At 41.2% G+C, this 15810-nt stretch overlaps 1 pseudogene; it reads right to left on the bottom strand.

The window, feature by feature from the left end:
* Positions 1-4667: 4667 nt before the first annotated feature.
* LOC144226269 (glutamate-rich protein 2-like) lies at positions 4668-6158 on the bottom strand (annotated as a pseudogene).
* Between the last annotated feature and the right edge of the window lie 9652 nt (positions 6159-15810).

Genomic DNA, 15810 nt, shown 5'->3' with positions numbered 1-15810 from the left:
ATCTCCTGCCAAGTGTTTGAGATAAAAAGAGACTGAGAACAATGATGTAACCCTCAAGAGAGTTTTTAGATCATGGATTCCTCCTGTCCCGACTTTCTGGGGAGATTTTTATTTCATATATCTAGGATATTTCTTATTACATGTGTTTAATGACAGAGGGCAGGGGGTGAAGGTGACAAAGAATTAACAATTTGGCTTTCTTGTATGGTGCAACCTAAAAAGAAAGACAAGCATAACATGATGAGGGAGAATGTTGGGAACACAGCCAAGGCAGAGGCTGGGAGGAGTCACCAAAAGCAGTAGTCATTCATCATCCCTAACCTCAGAAAATCCTGAGTAAGGGTCTAGAAAGAGAGGCTGTGATTTGTTTGGATTTCAGTTCAGAATCCCTGGAACCAACTTCCTTGCCTTATCTGTAAATTAAAGCTTCTTTCATCATCCAGGCTTTATTTCAAGGGAAGGTAAGAATGAGCATATTATAAACACAAATAAATTGCAGTTCCCAGAAGTTTCCTTTGTGTGCTCCAATATTACCATTACCACTATTTACCATAATCGCATGTCTAAAAGATGGGCTATTTCAATCAACACCTCCTACAAAGTAAATAACTTCTTAGCTCACAGCTTTCATCCATCCAGCATTTCCTTCTTTACTGTACTCTCTCTTCTCCCTCTTGACTAAGGAAAATTAGATTCTCTTCTCTCAGCATTAGTTTTTCATAGGTGCTCACTTCTTTTTCTTTTCTGCCATGACAGCTCCATATCTGACAGGATCCTTTTTATGAGGGCATTTGTCTTTGACTGAAAGATGGAAGTGTGTCTATGGTGTTGGGTTAGAGACTAATAAGGTAAAATTTTGGAATCCCATCTGAAATTTTGAGCTAAGTAATCTATTTGGGGAGGAAGGGTCCTGTCCTTTGCATTGTAGAATGTTTAGCAGTATCTCTGGCCTCTATATTAGATGCTGGTAGGACCACCCCTCCCCATGTGACAACCAAAACTATGTCCAATTGTTAAATGTCCCTGGGGAGCAAAACTATCCCCATTTGAAAAGCACTAGACTAGGGGAATTAGAAGAGAAATGTAAGAAAGGGTCCCTTTGCTTTGATAGTTTAAAATCTTAGGGAGACATAGAATGTTAGATATAGAAGCATCCTTAGATATGATCTTGATCAACTCTTCTTTTTCTGTGTGCATAAACTATGTGAGGCACAGAGACATGGAATGACTTGCTCAGTCAGTTGTACAAGAACATTCCAGGAAAAAAAAGCAGCATGTAAGCAAGTCTAAATTGTATTTGTGTAGACTGCACACACTATGAAAACCTAAAGAAGGGTGAGAGAATAATGTTGGTTGGCAGTGGCATGGAGAAGGTAGGACTGAGCCTCAAACAAGGAGCCCCTGAAAAGTGAGGCAGGCGGGAAGAAGAGGAAAGGGCATGCCAGGCAAGCTTGTGCACGACCGCAGCATGAGCAATGGCTCCAAACTAAGAGTAGAGCATGGAGTATTAGAGGAACAACTCAGAGAGTACCCTAGAATGGTAAGAGGTGAGGCTGGAGAGCTTGAGTGAGTCCAAATTCTGGAGGCCTCTGATTTCCTGGATTAAGTCCCAGCTCTGGGCCAGAGCCCTCCAAAAAACAAAAAACAAAAAAGAGACTTCTGACATCCTCTGGGGGAAAGCAGGAAAATGGGAATATACAAAATGGAAGTTAAGAGATCTGGGTTCTAGTCTCAGCAATTCACTGCCACCTCAATGACTTGGACAAGCCCCTTTACTTCCCTAGGTCTGTATTTGGAAGATAAGGGGTAGAACTGGATAATTTCAGAGGTCCTTTCCAGCTCTCACATTGTATGATTCAGTGAAAACTCACCCCTAAAAATCCCCCCGTAAGATTAGACACACCTGCTCTCACACTACTGGCTAAAGAGCTGTTTGTCACTTGCCCTCACATGTCTCAGCAGGTCCCCTAAGAGGGCCATGAAGTGAGAAGGATGTAACTTCTGGACCAACTGCACATCATACCCATATGTGAACAGTCTGACGAGAGACAGGAAATATGCTGAAGTCCCAAATGCTCCTGATTAGTTGCAGTTTTTCTGTTCCAGAATAAGGCCTGACATTTCTGGCCCTGATTTTTGCTAAACACATGATTGCACAGTTGACTGGGTTCAGGGAAAAAAAAAAAAAAAAAAAAGATGTACAACAGCTGATGAGCAAGTGAACAGAGAACAAGTCCTCTAACATGACATTATCATATCACTTAGTGAACTACAATAGAGCCGGTAGAAGGAGTTAGTATTGTTTGGCATGGATAAGGGCAAATAAGGACAGAATGTAATGAATTTAAAACTTCTTTTCAATGAGGGACACTATGGACAAGATTAAAGGACAGCAAAAAAAAGTGGAGAAAGATATATGCAATGTCTAAAACCAATGAAGGATTGTTAAGTAGAATATTTAGGAAATTTCTGAAGGTCAGTAAGCAATCCCAATAGAAAAATCAACAACAGCTATGTACAGACAATTTCCAAAAGATAAATCATCCAAAGCTAATAAGCATGAGATGTTCAAAATAAGGGATAATCTGGGAAATGGAAAATTCAAGGAATGATGAGATGGTACTTTTCACCTATGAGGCTAGTTAAAATAGAAAAGCTGGATAATGTCGTATGTTGGAAGAAATGTAGGAACTTTCATGTACTGTTGTTGGAAGTGTAAAATGCTACAGAAGGTATGGAAAGCAATCTGGTAGATGATCAACGTACATTAACACCTATGACCTTCTCTAGGTAAACATCTGTATTAGTTTCTTTCTTCGCCTTTGCGAAGTATCTTAAACTTGAGGCTTAAAACAATAGAAATGTATTCTCTCACAGTTCTGGAATTCAGAAGCATGAAATTGAAACACCAGCAGGGTCTCGCTTTTTCAGACACTACAGGGGAGAACCTTTCCTTGTCCCTTTCAGAGTCTGGCAGCTCCAGGTGTTCCTTGGCTGTATAATTCCCATCTTTGCTTCCGTCTTCGTCTGGACTTCTCCTCTTTTTCGTGTTTTTCCTTCTTCTGTCTATTCTAAAGATACCAGTCATTGCATGTAAAGCTCACCCTGATTCAGTATGACCTCGTCTTAACTTGATCACATTTGCAAAGATTCTATTTCCAAATACAGTCACATCCACAGCTTCCAGGTGGATATGATTTTGGGGGGACATTATTCAACCCAGTACAGTTCCCTTTCTGGGCCCCCAAAAGCATGTCCTTCCCACATACAAAATATATTCAACACCCCAATCCCAATATCCCTCCAAATTTTAACCAATTCCAGCATCAACTCTAAGTTCAAAATCTCAGCTAAGTATCATTGACTCAAAAAGTTCCAAATCTCATCATCTAAATCATGTGAATCAGGTATGAGTAAAACTGGAAGTATAGTCCATCCTGGGGCAAAATTCCTCTCCATCTGTGGATCTGTGAAACTAGAAAACAGATATCTGCTTCTAAAATACAATGTTGGACAATTATAGGATAGACATTCCCACTCCAAAAGGGGGAAAAATGAAAGGAATAAAGAGGCCGCTCGTCCCAGGAAAGTCAGAGGGCAAATCTCATTTTCGATTTCAAGGCCTGAGAATAATCCTCCATGATTCAATGCACATTCTGGGCCCATGGCAGCCCTGTCCACTCAGCCTATAATAGTACCCTCAAACCCCCAGGCCCATGGTGGCCCTGTCCTTTGGGCCTGCAAAAGCACCTCAGACTCATCCTTCTTTTTTCTTGAAGAGTCACAAATGTTTGTAGTCAGGTAGTTCTATCAGCCAATCTCCTATATGCCTTATGGAATTTTGGAAGTCTGATATAGCCTTTCTCTCATTTCATCCTGTCTCTGTTCTTTTCAGTCCAAGCTGGTAGTGTTTCTCTGATACAACATCCTCAAAACCTTTGCGGGTCTCTTGTAGGTTTTTGCCTGTCAAGAAAGATCTTTCCTGTATTACACTATCTCTATCCCTAGCTTCTGTAGAGACAGCTGAGTGGATCCATGAGCCACGTGTCTAATTTCTTCAGCAAAAGTTGTGCAGCCAGACCTTCAGCCTTCTCTCAAGAGCACACTTTCCGACAATAAATTTTCTAATTTAAGCTTCCTTCGTAGTCCAAGTAGACTGAGAATATCCCCAACAAGGTGCTGGTTCCTTTTTATTTAATAGTCCCTCCTCAGTTTATCTTTCTTCTCACATTTTACCATAAGCAGCAAGGAGAAACCATGCTGTACCTTGAACACTTTGCTTAGAAATCTCCTCAGTTAGTGGTGCCTGGGTGGCTCAGTTGGCTAAGCAGTCTATTTCAGCTCAGATCATGATCTTGCCATTTGTGAGTTTGAGCCCCACGTGGGGCTCTGTTGTGACAGCTCAAAACCTGGAGTCTGTTTCAGATTGTGTCTTCCTCTCTCTCTCTGCTCCTCCCCACTCACACTCTGTCTCTGTCTCTCAAAAATAAATAAACACTAAAATTTTTTTTAATAAAAAAGAAATCTCCTCAGGTAAATATTCAAACTCAAAGCATACAAATTCTGCTTTCTTTCTCTTTTCTTTTTCTCTCTAGCTTTCTCCTTTATATTTCCTTGGTATACACTAATGAAAATAGATGGAGATTGAACCATCGCAGAAACCTTCATTACCTGTCTTCAAATTCATCAGAGCTTTCTTTACTTAGCTCCTCACTGTTCTCTCCTTCACTCTCACTGCTACTGTCTTCTTCACTATCTTTATCATCTTTCTCAAGATTTTGAGATTTCTCCATCAGCAACATTTCTTCAATAAGTGAGAAAAAATCCTTGGCCTCAGGATTTTCTGATTCATAGATTAGAATCATCTGACATAATTTTTTTGTCAAATGGTAGTCTCGGCTCATTTTTGCTCTCAGGAATCCTGCCATTAACTTTAATGGGGCATGAGTATCTTTATTAAAGTTTGCTGTCTTCATCATTATCATCATCATTGGTGTCATCTTCACCATCATCATCTGTCGATTTAAACAACTTATCATCAATATCCTGAAGGCAACGCTCATTATTTTTCTCCTGCTCTGAAAGGATCTCATCTTTGCTCACTTGACCTGTGCATTCTTTTAAGAAGGAAGATGATCATACCTTACTTAGACTATAGATTTTTTTCTGTATCTTTATTTTCAATAGTCTTTGAAGATACTCTATTTTTAGTATTCTTTAAAGAGCATGTACTTTCAATATTTTTTAAAGAGACTTCCTTCTTTTCTGAGAATCCCCTAGCTATGTTTAGAGAGGCTTGTGTTGGTGAGGTACAAAGTTTGCTTGCCAATCCTGGTTTGCGTCCAGGGAGGCATTTATCTGACATTGCTTCATTTGGTTCAAGCATTAGTTTTTCCTTTGGATCAAACACTAGCAATCTGCCATTGTGTCTATATTTTGGTACCTTTCTGTGTGCCACCTCAGCAGCTGTGGAGCCCTAGAGCCCGAACCTGCTTGTGATTCCCTCACACCGCTTGTCCACAGGAAGGACAAAAAAGATCAGCCCAGCTCACATTTGGCATGAGTTTGGAGCAGGGAGCTGTAGACACAGCATTGCCATGGAGACCTTTTTTTCAAATATTTATTTATTTTTGAGAGAACACAAGCAGGAGAGAGGCAGAGAGAGGGAGACAGAGGATCTGAAGCAGGCTGACAGCAGCAAGCCCAATGTGTGGCTCAAACTCACAAACCTTGAGGTCATGACCTAAGCTGAAATCAGTCACTCAACCAACTGAGCCACCCAGGTGCCCCTGCTTTCTTTTTTTTTTTTTTTTAATGTTTATTTATTTATTTTGAGAGGGAGGGAGGGAGAAAAAGAGAGAGAGAGAATGAGCAGGGGAGGAGCAAAGAGAGAGGGAGAAAGAGAATCCCAAGCAAGCTCCATGCTCAGCACAGAGCCTGACAGAGAGCTTGATCTCATGAACTGTGAAATCATGAGTTGGATCCTCAACCAAATGAACCATCCAGGCACCCTCAAATTCTGCTTTCCATGCAACAAAGAAAACATAATCTGGCCAAGTTTTCTACCACTATATAACAGAGATAACCTTTGCTCCCATTTCCAATACATGTTCCTCATTTCCTTCTGAGCTCTTGCCAGAAGTACCTTTAATGTCCATTTTCCTAACAATATTCTATACATGGCCATAGATGTGTCCACTAAGACCATAGGTGCTTTCTCCACTGTGCTGCTTATATCCTTGTGAGTTTCTCACCAGAATATAGACTTTGATTATAATGAGCCTCAAAATTCTTCTAGCTTCTGCCCATTACCCAATTCCATAGCCATTCCTACAATTTTAGGTATTTGTTACAGCATCATTCCTCTTCCAGGTAGCAAATTCTGTGCTAGCTTCCTAGGGCTGCCTTAAAATGACACTAATACTAAATTGGTGACTTAGAACAATGAAATTTATTCTCCCATAGTTCTGAAGGCCAGAAGTCTGAAATCAAGGCTGTGCTCCTCCTCTGAAGAATCTAGGGGGAAAACCTTTCCTGTCTCTTCCAGGAAAGAGTTCTGGTGGCTCCAGGTGCTCCTTGGCTTGGGTGCATAACTCCAAGATCTGCCTCTGTCTTTCCATGGCCTTCTCCTCTTTATCAGTGTCTTCTCCTCTTCTATCTCTTATAAGGACACTTTTCATTGGATTTAGGGCCTGCCCACCTGTATAATACAGGATGATCTCATCTTGAGATCTTTAATAATTATATTTACAAAGACCATTTTTCCAAATAAGTTCATATGTACAGGTTCTGAGGCCTAGGATATGGTTGTATCTTTTGGGAGGCCACAATTCAACTGACTACAACATCCCAGAAATATTCTCACCTCAGTTCATGTGAGTATAAACCAAAGATATTCACTGCAGCATTGTTTGTGGTGTTTGGAGATGGATGCCCACTACTAGGACAGCACGTAGATACAGTATGGTGAAAGCTCAATGTACCAGAGACATTTACAGCTCACTGAATATGCATGTGCACCCCACATTCCCTAGACCCAACAAAGTTGGTTAGGGCCACATAATGGTGTTGGTCAGTGTGCTGTGAGTGGCACTGACATATGTCCCTTCTAATCTGAGGAACATGATAGTGGGTATGAATTTTCCATGCTCTCTTCTTTCCTGACTCAGCAACCCTGGAAGGAATGTTCCCTGTGCCACAGCTATGAAATACAAGTGGTCCAGATCCCTGAATCACAGCTTGAAAGGGCTGGCTGGAAGAACTGCCGGACCTACAGAGGATTCTGCATAAATGAGAAATACATTTTTATGTGTTAAGCTACTGTGTTTCATTTGGGTGTTGTTACATCAGCATAGTGCAGCCTACTTTGAATAATGTGTAAACCATGAAATATTATCATTTGTTAGGAGCAACAGATTAGAAATACATAGCTCCACAGACAGATGTTAAAAACACAATGTTTAATGAAAATTCAAAAAAGAGAATGAGATATAGAACATAATATCAAATACAATTTTTAAAATAAAAGTACACAAATAAAAATACCCATTTCACAAGAAGACATCCAAATTTTTAAAAATACAATTAGAATGGGGGTGGGAGAGAGGAATGAGAGAGGGGTGAAAAGGAAATCAACCCTTCTATCAAATAAGGGATTTGCCAGTTCTTATTACAATAATATTCCAAGATCTGAGGAAGATGATTAACCAGAGAGAGAGTCTCCTCCTCAGGGCCAAGACAGAAGCTGGGGTAGTGCCCCAGAAAAAAAAAAGAAAAACAGTAGAGAAGCTTGGGATCTGCTGAGACTTTAAGCAGTGAGAATGAGAAAGAAAAGAGCCAACAAAGGGACCTGGGGAGGAGAAAGAGTTAGAAAAGCTGAGAAGGTAAATTGACCAGATGAAGCGTAATAGGATTCTGACAAAGAATGTGGCTAGGGGAGTGAAAATGAAGATATGGATAATGGCATTGGACTATAAATAAAACACAATTAAATCCAATATCTCTAGCAAGTCCCACAACTCCACCATGATATGCTTCCTTCATCTCTCCTTGACCCACTACTCTTCATACAGTAGTATCTCAGACTTTTTCAAAGTCTCAGGGGCCAAACACTTGCAGTTCCCTTTGTCTCAAACAATTACCTCTCCCCACACACACCATGTTTCCATGGCCCTTATCATTCAAGTAGCCCCTCTGAGAGGCTCTCTCTGACCACACTTCCTAAACTGGCCTTCCCTCCATTCTCTTTCCCATTCCTTTACTTTCTTGATTGCCTACTTATTGTCTAAAAGTAGAGTTATCACTTCACTATCATCTCTGTCTGCACAAAACCTCAAGCTCCATGAAATCAGGACCTGTCTGGCTTATTCCTTACTGTATGCAGAGTGGCTGGAACAATGGATGGCACATGGTAGGTGACTCTGATAAGTTTGGCCCAATTGACAGGGTGCATAGAACTGCTATTAACAAGTGAGACTGGAATAGGGAGCAAAGGAGGATGTTTTGAGAAATAGACAATGAGTTCAGTTTTGTCCATGTTGAGCTTTGATGGAGCCCATGACGCACCCAACTATATAGCTTTCCAATAGGTCATGAGTCAAAAACTGGGAGAGACCGAAAGATATGAGAGCTGCTGGCAGTCACAGTTGAAAGTAGAGGAAGAAAAATACTTTTTCCTCTACCCTCTTAGGTTCATTGACTAGAGTTCTGAGAATCATACTGACAAAAGACAAATGAAAGGAGAAAAGACATACAAATTTCATTTGATGTTAATTTTTATGTAACATGAGGGCCTTCTTAGAGAAGAGGTGAAGAACCAAAGAAGTAAATAGGCCTTAGAGCTTATACATCAATTTTAACAATAACAACAAAAAAATGATGAATTGTAGAGATGTAACAAGACAAAGGAAACAGTTTTGGGGGCTTCTGGGGATTGCAAGCTATGGGGAAGTAAATATATAAAGGAAAGTAATGGAAGATAAAGGTTATCTTAGTAAGGTTTTTGTGCTGACTTTTCATCTTCTTCATGGCAATTAAACTTCCCCAGGAGACGGGACTTATGGCTGTCCTTATTCCTCAGGCATTTCTGCTTTTAGTCAGATAAAAGAATCTCTAGAAGATTTCTTTCTATATCTATTGAATATCAAATGTCTTTAGCTCAAAATAATTTTTATGCCAAATTGGCATGTTTGGGGGTGGTATATTCTGATTCCCTTCAAAACCATGAGGAGAGAATAGGTAGTAGAAAAAGAGAGAACAGAGGGGCTGCACCAGTTTACATTCCCACCAACAGTGTAGGAGGATCAAGAAGATGTGATTTATCTACACAATTGAATACTACATGGCAATGAGAAAGAATGAAAGCTGGCCATGTATAACAACATGGATGGAAATTGAGGGTGTTATGCTAAGAGAAATAAGTCAGGCAGAGAAGGACAGGTACCATATGTTTGCACGTATAGGAGGATTAGGAGGAACTTAACGGAGGACCATGGGGGAGAAGAAGGGGAAAAACAGTAGGGAGAGGGAGGGAGCAAACCATGAGAAATTCTTGAATGCTGAGAACAAACTGTGGGCTGATGGGGGTGGGAGGAAAGGGAAGGGAGGTGATGGGCATGGAGGAGGGCACTTGTGGGGATGAGCACTGGGTGTTATATGGAAACCAACTTGACAATAAACTATTTTTAAAAAAACAAGAAAAGAAAAAGAGAGAACACCACAGTTGAATGAGGTCATAGCATACAATGCTTGAGCCCCACTGTGGAACCTAATCTCAGATTCCAAGAGATCTGCCTCTGAAATCCACAACTAAGCAAAAGAATATAGCATCAAGATTTCAGCACATTTGCTCCATTGTCTGGCACAGTGGGATAGATGCAATTCCTGCCATCCAGGGAGCTTACGCTTAGCTAAAATATTCCATGTATGCTGAAATTAGGGGATGCACAGCTGGGTCCCTGGAACAGCAACTTGAAATCCCTGCTGCCTTAAAGCCATTGTTCTATCTTAGAGTCCCCTCAACAGAGCCATTTGGTTACCTGAGGCTGCAGAGATTGAAACATTGCAGGAGCCTAGGAACACATCACTTCTGAGCAGAAAGTTCATAGTTCTAATCAGATCAAGATAGCCTTTAAATAAGTCACATCAACCACAGTCTTCTTAACCAAAAGTTCTAGACTCAGGACAAGTTGTCAACAGACACACTGAAAGAAGAGAGGAAATGCTGAGCCTAGAGACTAAACCAGTTCTCATCCTTTGGTGCATACTAGAATCATCAGGGGAATATGTTAAAAAACAGACACACTACCTAAGTCTCTCCTCACACCAATTATAATTTTTTTATTTAAAAGAAATTTTTTAAACGTCTATTTATTTTTGAGAGGGAGATAAAGAGAGAAAATGTGAGTAGGCAGGGGAGGGGCAGAGAGAGACGGAGAGGAGACACAGAATTTGAAGTAGGTTCCAGGTTCTGAGCTGTCAGCACAGAGCCCAGTGCAGGGCTTGAACACATGGACTGCAAATTCATGACCTAAGACTGAAGTCGGATGCACAACCGACTGAGCACTTAGGCACCCCTCTCCTCACACCAATTAAATCAGAACCTCTGGTGGGTAAGGATGTTCTTAAAACACTACAAGATTCTAATCAGTCATGGATGAGAAAAAAATGGTTTTGAAACATAAAATGCATCGCTGGAAGATGTTCCTTTCTTCCTTCCCTCCTCTCTTTCCAGGAAATAGAAGACATAAAAGCAATCTCATCATGTATGCCTCACCCAGGCCAGACTTGGGTGATCAGCACCCCTTGGAGCTCTGCCCATGATTAGTGGTTGAATGAATCAGTCATCTCCTGTTCCCAAAGAGTCAGTGGGGGGAGAAAGGTCCACAGGGAAACCAGAGGGAAGGAGGGAGAGTAGATCGGGTCCCACAGACAGCACGGTAACTTTGGTGGCTGCTGACTTGTTCTATTGGTATTTCCCTCCATCACCACCCCCACCTCGCTCAACCTTCCCACCTTCCCTTTGCCATAAGTGATGAACTTAAGAACTCTAGATACCACCAGTAAGAAGTCAAGTCCAGAATTAATGTTGGGGCTTCTTTAAAACAATGAGTGGCTTAAAATCCCAGGAGTGGGAATCATGCTGGCCTTAAATGCTGTGTTGGATGATAATTAAAAGCATTTGACACAATCCACCACTCCATCCTTCTTAAAGCCACCTTCTTAGTGAAAGTTCTCCTGTGTTTCTAAATAATGGCTCTCTCTCCATTGCCTTTACTGCTCCTTTTCCTTTTCACACTAGCCTCACACTTTCCTTGAAGGATCCCTGAGGCATCTCTGTAGGCTCTAAAATTCCTCAGGACAGCATGAAACGTAATTCAGCTCTATCCCCTCATTTTATAGGACTGAAAATTGAAGCCCAAAGAGGGTGAGTGATCTTCCCAAAGTCATGATTAGTAATAGGGTCAAGAGTAGGACTCATGTTTCCAGACCTCCATCTGTATTCACTGCTTAATTTGCCTTAACACTGACTTGACACGAGAAGAAAAACACCAAAAGCTGTTGATTTGTGTGAAGCTCTTCCTTTCTAGTCTCCTAAGTCCTTGCTATTCAAAATACAGTACATAGACCAATAGTGTAAGCCTCACCCAGACCTACTAAATGAAACAGAATCTGCATTTTAACCAGATCACTAGGTGATTCTAAGGAACATTTAAATTTGACAAGTACTTTTCTAAATTAGCATTTGGATATTCAATCATGCAGAGATTCAAGTACTATTTAACACACACTGTATAAAGCAGGGTGATAGCCGTTGAGAAGGTAATCGCACCAAAACAAAACAAAACAAAACCACCACAAGTAGAATTTAATTATCTTAAAAATTTCAGGAATAACAGCAAATTGAGGTATTTTGTTGGAAAGCAATGATACATGAGGGTCTGATAGCTTGATTTCTATATCAAATAATTCTGGATTTAAATATTATAATAACTTAAAAAATAAAAATATAAACACCATCATCCTGGTATTAAGTGCATATGTAAATTCCAATGTTCTCAAACCATTCTTCACTGCAATTCAATGCCGTAGCTGGAATCAAAGCCACCATGATGTAGGACGGACTCTGTTCCAGTGAAGGACTGAGCACCAGTTCCGTGCTGGCTACTGTAAAACTCCTGGCACAGAATATCTTTACTAACGTAGTCATTGCTGCACCTTTCCCAATTTCCTTGATCTTCCTGTTGTTGTCAAAAAATAATTTCTGGTATGGATTTAAGCAGGCCCAAAACACACCTGATGTCTGCCAACTTCCCCTCCCCCTTTTCTTATTAACACTGTGTTTCACATTAAGAGTTTTGGCCTTTCCTTGTCTCTTGGCAACAGAGTTTCTAGAGGAAGTGCAAGAGCAAGGGCATACACAAAGACTGTAACATAACAAAGGCAGAGAGGATAAAGGTATCCAGTGTGAAACATAAAACCTGTGAATGGGCCCCTTTGGGAAAATAAGAGTATTCATCAAATCCCAGGCATTACAGCTCCTGTGCTCTCTGCTCTAGCACTATTTTTGTGTGCTCAAATAATGGCATTTGTAACAATCTAGGTAATTCTAACTGACTGCTGATTGTAAATAAGATCAAGGGTTAACTCACAGAAACAAAAGCCCTTAGAATAAATATACTTGGAAGGAAAAGCAACATATGTACAAAACAGTAATGTCAATGAAAGCCAGGATGTGACACTAACCACGTGAGGGACAATGATGAAATGTGTGACAAATTCTCAAGGGAAAGGTCCAGACTCAAGCAAGAAGAAAATTGTATATTTCTTTCTGCAGACTGGCCTCTTTTTTTGCTTATCTATAGTTATGGTGGGCAGAAGATGGCCACCTCACAGCTTTTCAGTCTACACATTATAGATGAAACTATAGAGAACGCCCATCTCTCATGGTCATGACCACAAAAACCAACACAGAAAATGATTGGTCTGATTTGCATCAGGCAAATCACCCACCCTTGTGCCAATCAATCTGCCAAGGCTAGGATCTGTCAGCAATGCCTGACTGCCTGGGGAGCATATGCAGGAGAGGGATCACTTCCTAGAACAGGGAATTTACTATACTGGCTTATGAGCAAACAGATACCCAGATACCCCAGGAGGTGCACATCTATGAGACAGAGACTTGTGACAAGTCCAAGTCTCAGCACCAAGTCCAGGAGTGGCTGCCTCTGAGCTGGATGAACCTCACTGTCAGAGTTGCTCACTGGCAGAGGGGCAACATTTAATAGATACTCAGGGGGAAGAGTCACCTGAGGCTAAAATGCTGGAGTTCTCTCAAACCCTTTCTTTTATCTCTCAAGTCTGCTTACTAATCTGTATCTGGTCATGTCCTGTCACCTCAGTGCCTTCCTCTGGAACCTACCGTGTCCCACACTCCCTACTCATTAGTTTGGGCACCTGTCTTCTGGTGCATATACATCCAGACCAGTGTCAGGAAAAGCTGTCTAGCCCTTAGTCCAGCTTTCTGTTTCCTCATTCCAGTCCCTTTCTGGGATTTATTCTCTAAAGGATAAGCAAAACGGGATTATTCAAATACTGAATGTTAAAATGCAGGTTCCCCTACGGTTCCAGGTAGGTAAGGCCTGAAGTGAATCTGGGTCATGCTCTGAACCAGTTTTGGTATTTTGATAAAGACACTATCCAATAAAGTTGCTAACTAATGTAAATTATATGCTGATTATAGGTAATAAATTACTCCCTGAGCATGAGCTCAGGGATTTGAATCCCCAGCCCAAGCATCAAACATATGACCTAAATGCTTTTATGTGTGCCATGAAGGAAACTCTATTTTCTGTAGCTGCAGGGCTGAAATTGTTTAAAATTAAATGTAGAACTTCCTCCTATGATGTGTTGAACTATAACACAATTTCAACTCTCAGACTCTCAGGTAGTCTGCTGTTAAAGTGAGGGCATTGACTGGGAAAGAATAGGATCCTGTAAATTGGGATGGGGACAAGAAGGAAGGCTCTGATGAAGCGAGGGACAATAAGTTCCTAAATTCTGATTAAATTCTGGTGAGCCTTCTTTGCCAGTGGAATAGGCACTACCCTAGGACATTGGCCTCTCCACCCTTAGTGGTATAGGCTTTTCCACTTCTGAGGGGATTAGCTCTGCACTGTACCCACTTCTGAGGGGATTAGCTCTGCGTTGCCCAGGGAAACGGTAATGCTCCCCTCCCTTGAGGCAGCTGCCATGCAAGGCAATGCTAATTCTCCTCAGTACCCACCTCCACCACTCTTCTTTCCTTCGTAGTGGGGAAGTGCAGAAGTGCACTATATTACAAAACAGCAGAATTCTCTAATTTATACAAAGAGAAATGAGGGAGACATCGGGCGGTATGGATGCTAAGGATATGGAATAACGGTAGGAGGAGCAGAAAGTTATAGGCTCACCAAGCAGAAATTCTACACTTAATATTGCAGCTTGGGGGAGTGATAAAGGGCTCTTAGAGTTTGGTTGGCTGAAACATGGATTAAAAGGTGACCCATGTTTGGAGAGTGAATTAGAAATGCCTGATCTAGGGGTGCGTGGATGGCTCAGTCGGTTAAACCTCGAACTCTTGATTTTGGCTCAGGTCATGATCTCACAGTTGGTGAGTTTGAGCCCTGCATAGGACTCTGTACTGACAACACAGAACCTGCTTGGGAGAGATTCTCTCTCTCCCTCTCTTTCTGCCCCTACCCTGCTCGTGCTCTCACTCTCTCTCAAAATAAATAAACATTAAAATACTTTAAAAAGAAAGAAAAGAAATGCCTGATTCCTTAATTTAATGTAGAGGAAGAGATTTAAAGGTAGAGAGATTGCTACATTATACTGCATGGATTTCTCATTTGGGGCCTATTCACCCACACTGGGAGGGTCCAGAAGACATATGTTTCATCACTATGAGAAATAAGTTTGTGAGGGGAGCCCTTTCTCTGTAGGCCAGACTTTACAGTGGGAACTACAGCCACTCAATGGGGAAACCTAAATTCAGTGGGAGTAATTGGACCCTGAAGTGGCAGGATTTAAGTGACAGCACTCACCAGTCAAAGGTAAAGGGGGCATGATTACCATATGGATAGCAGAATCAAAGCACAAATCAGAATTGTCTGACTCATGCAGATCTATGGCATTGGCTACTTGATCTTAGCGTTTCTAGAAGTGAAATAGTTAGGAAGTTTACTAAAGTCTTACTTGATCTGTACACATAGAAAAGTTCTAAATCAAATGAATAAAAGTCTAACCTGAATCAAAAAAAAAGAGGGTCATGGTCCTTCAGTCAATTCCCAGATTTGTTTATAGACCTAGAACCCCTTGAAGGAAGGAAAGGCTTCATTCCCCTTGAGGAAGGACCATGGTATACTAACAAAAATTTATACTACTGGGGCATCTGGGTAGTGCAGTCAGTTAAACATCTGCCTCTTAATCTCAGCTCAGATCATGAGCTCATGGTTTATGAGTTCGAGCCCTGAATAGGGCCATACGATGATGGTCCAGAGCCTCCTTGGGATTCTGTTTCTCTTTCTCTCTGCCCTCCCCTACTTGTGTGCTTACTCGCTCTCTCTTTCTCTCTCTCTCAAATAAATAAAATTATACCGCTAATCTTTCTCCCAGCCTTCCTCAGAGGGACCTACAAGCTTTTTTCAGGGTATACATGCATTACAGAAAAGAAAATCATTAGACCTTTCAGGAACACTCTCCAAGTAGACACTAATCCAGGAGGCTCAAACATCAGTGTGGTCTACCAGTCAGAGTAGGGGCTTGTGGAGT

This window comes from Crocuta crocuta, unplaced genomic scaffold, assembly GCF_008692635.1.
Source record: "Crocuta crocuta isolate KB4526 unplaced genomic scaffold, BGI_CrCroc_1.0 scaffold62, whole genome shotgun sequence".
Taxonomy (NCBI): Eukaryota; Metazoa; Chordata; class Mammalia; order Carnivora; family Hyaenidae; genus Crocuta; species Crocuta crocuta.
Note: the sequence above shows the minus strand (reverse complement) of the source record. Positions and strands in the feature narration are given on the sequence as shown.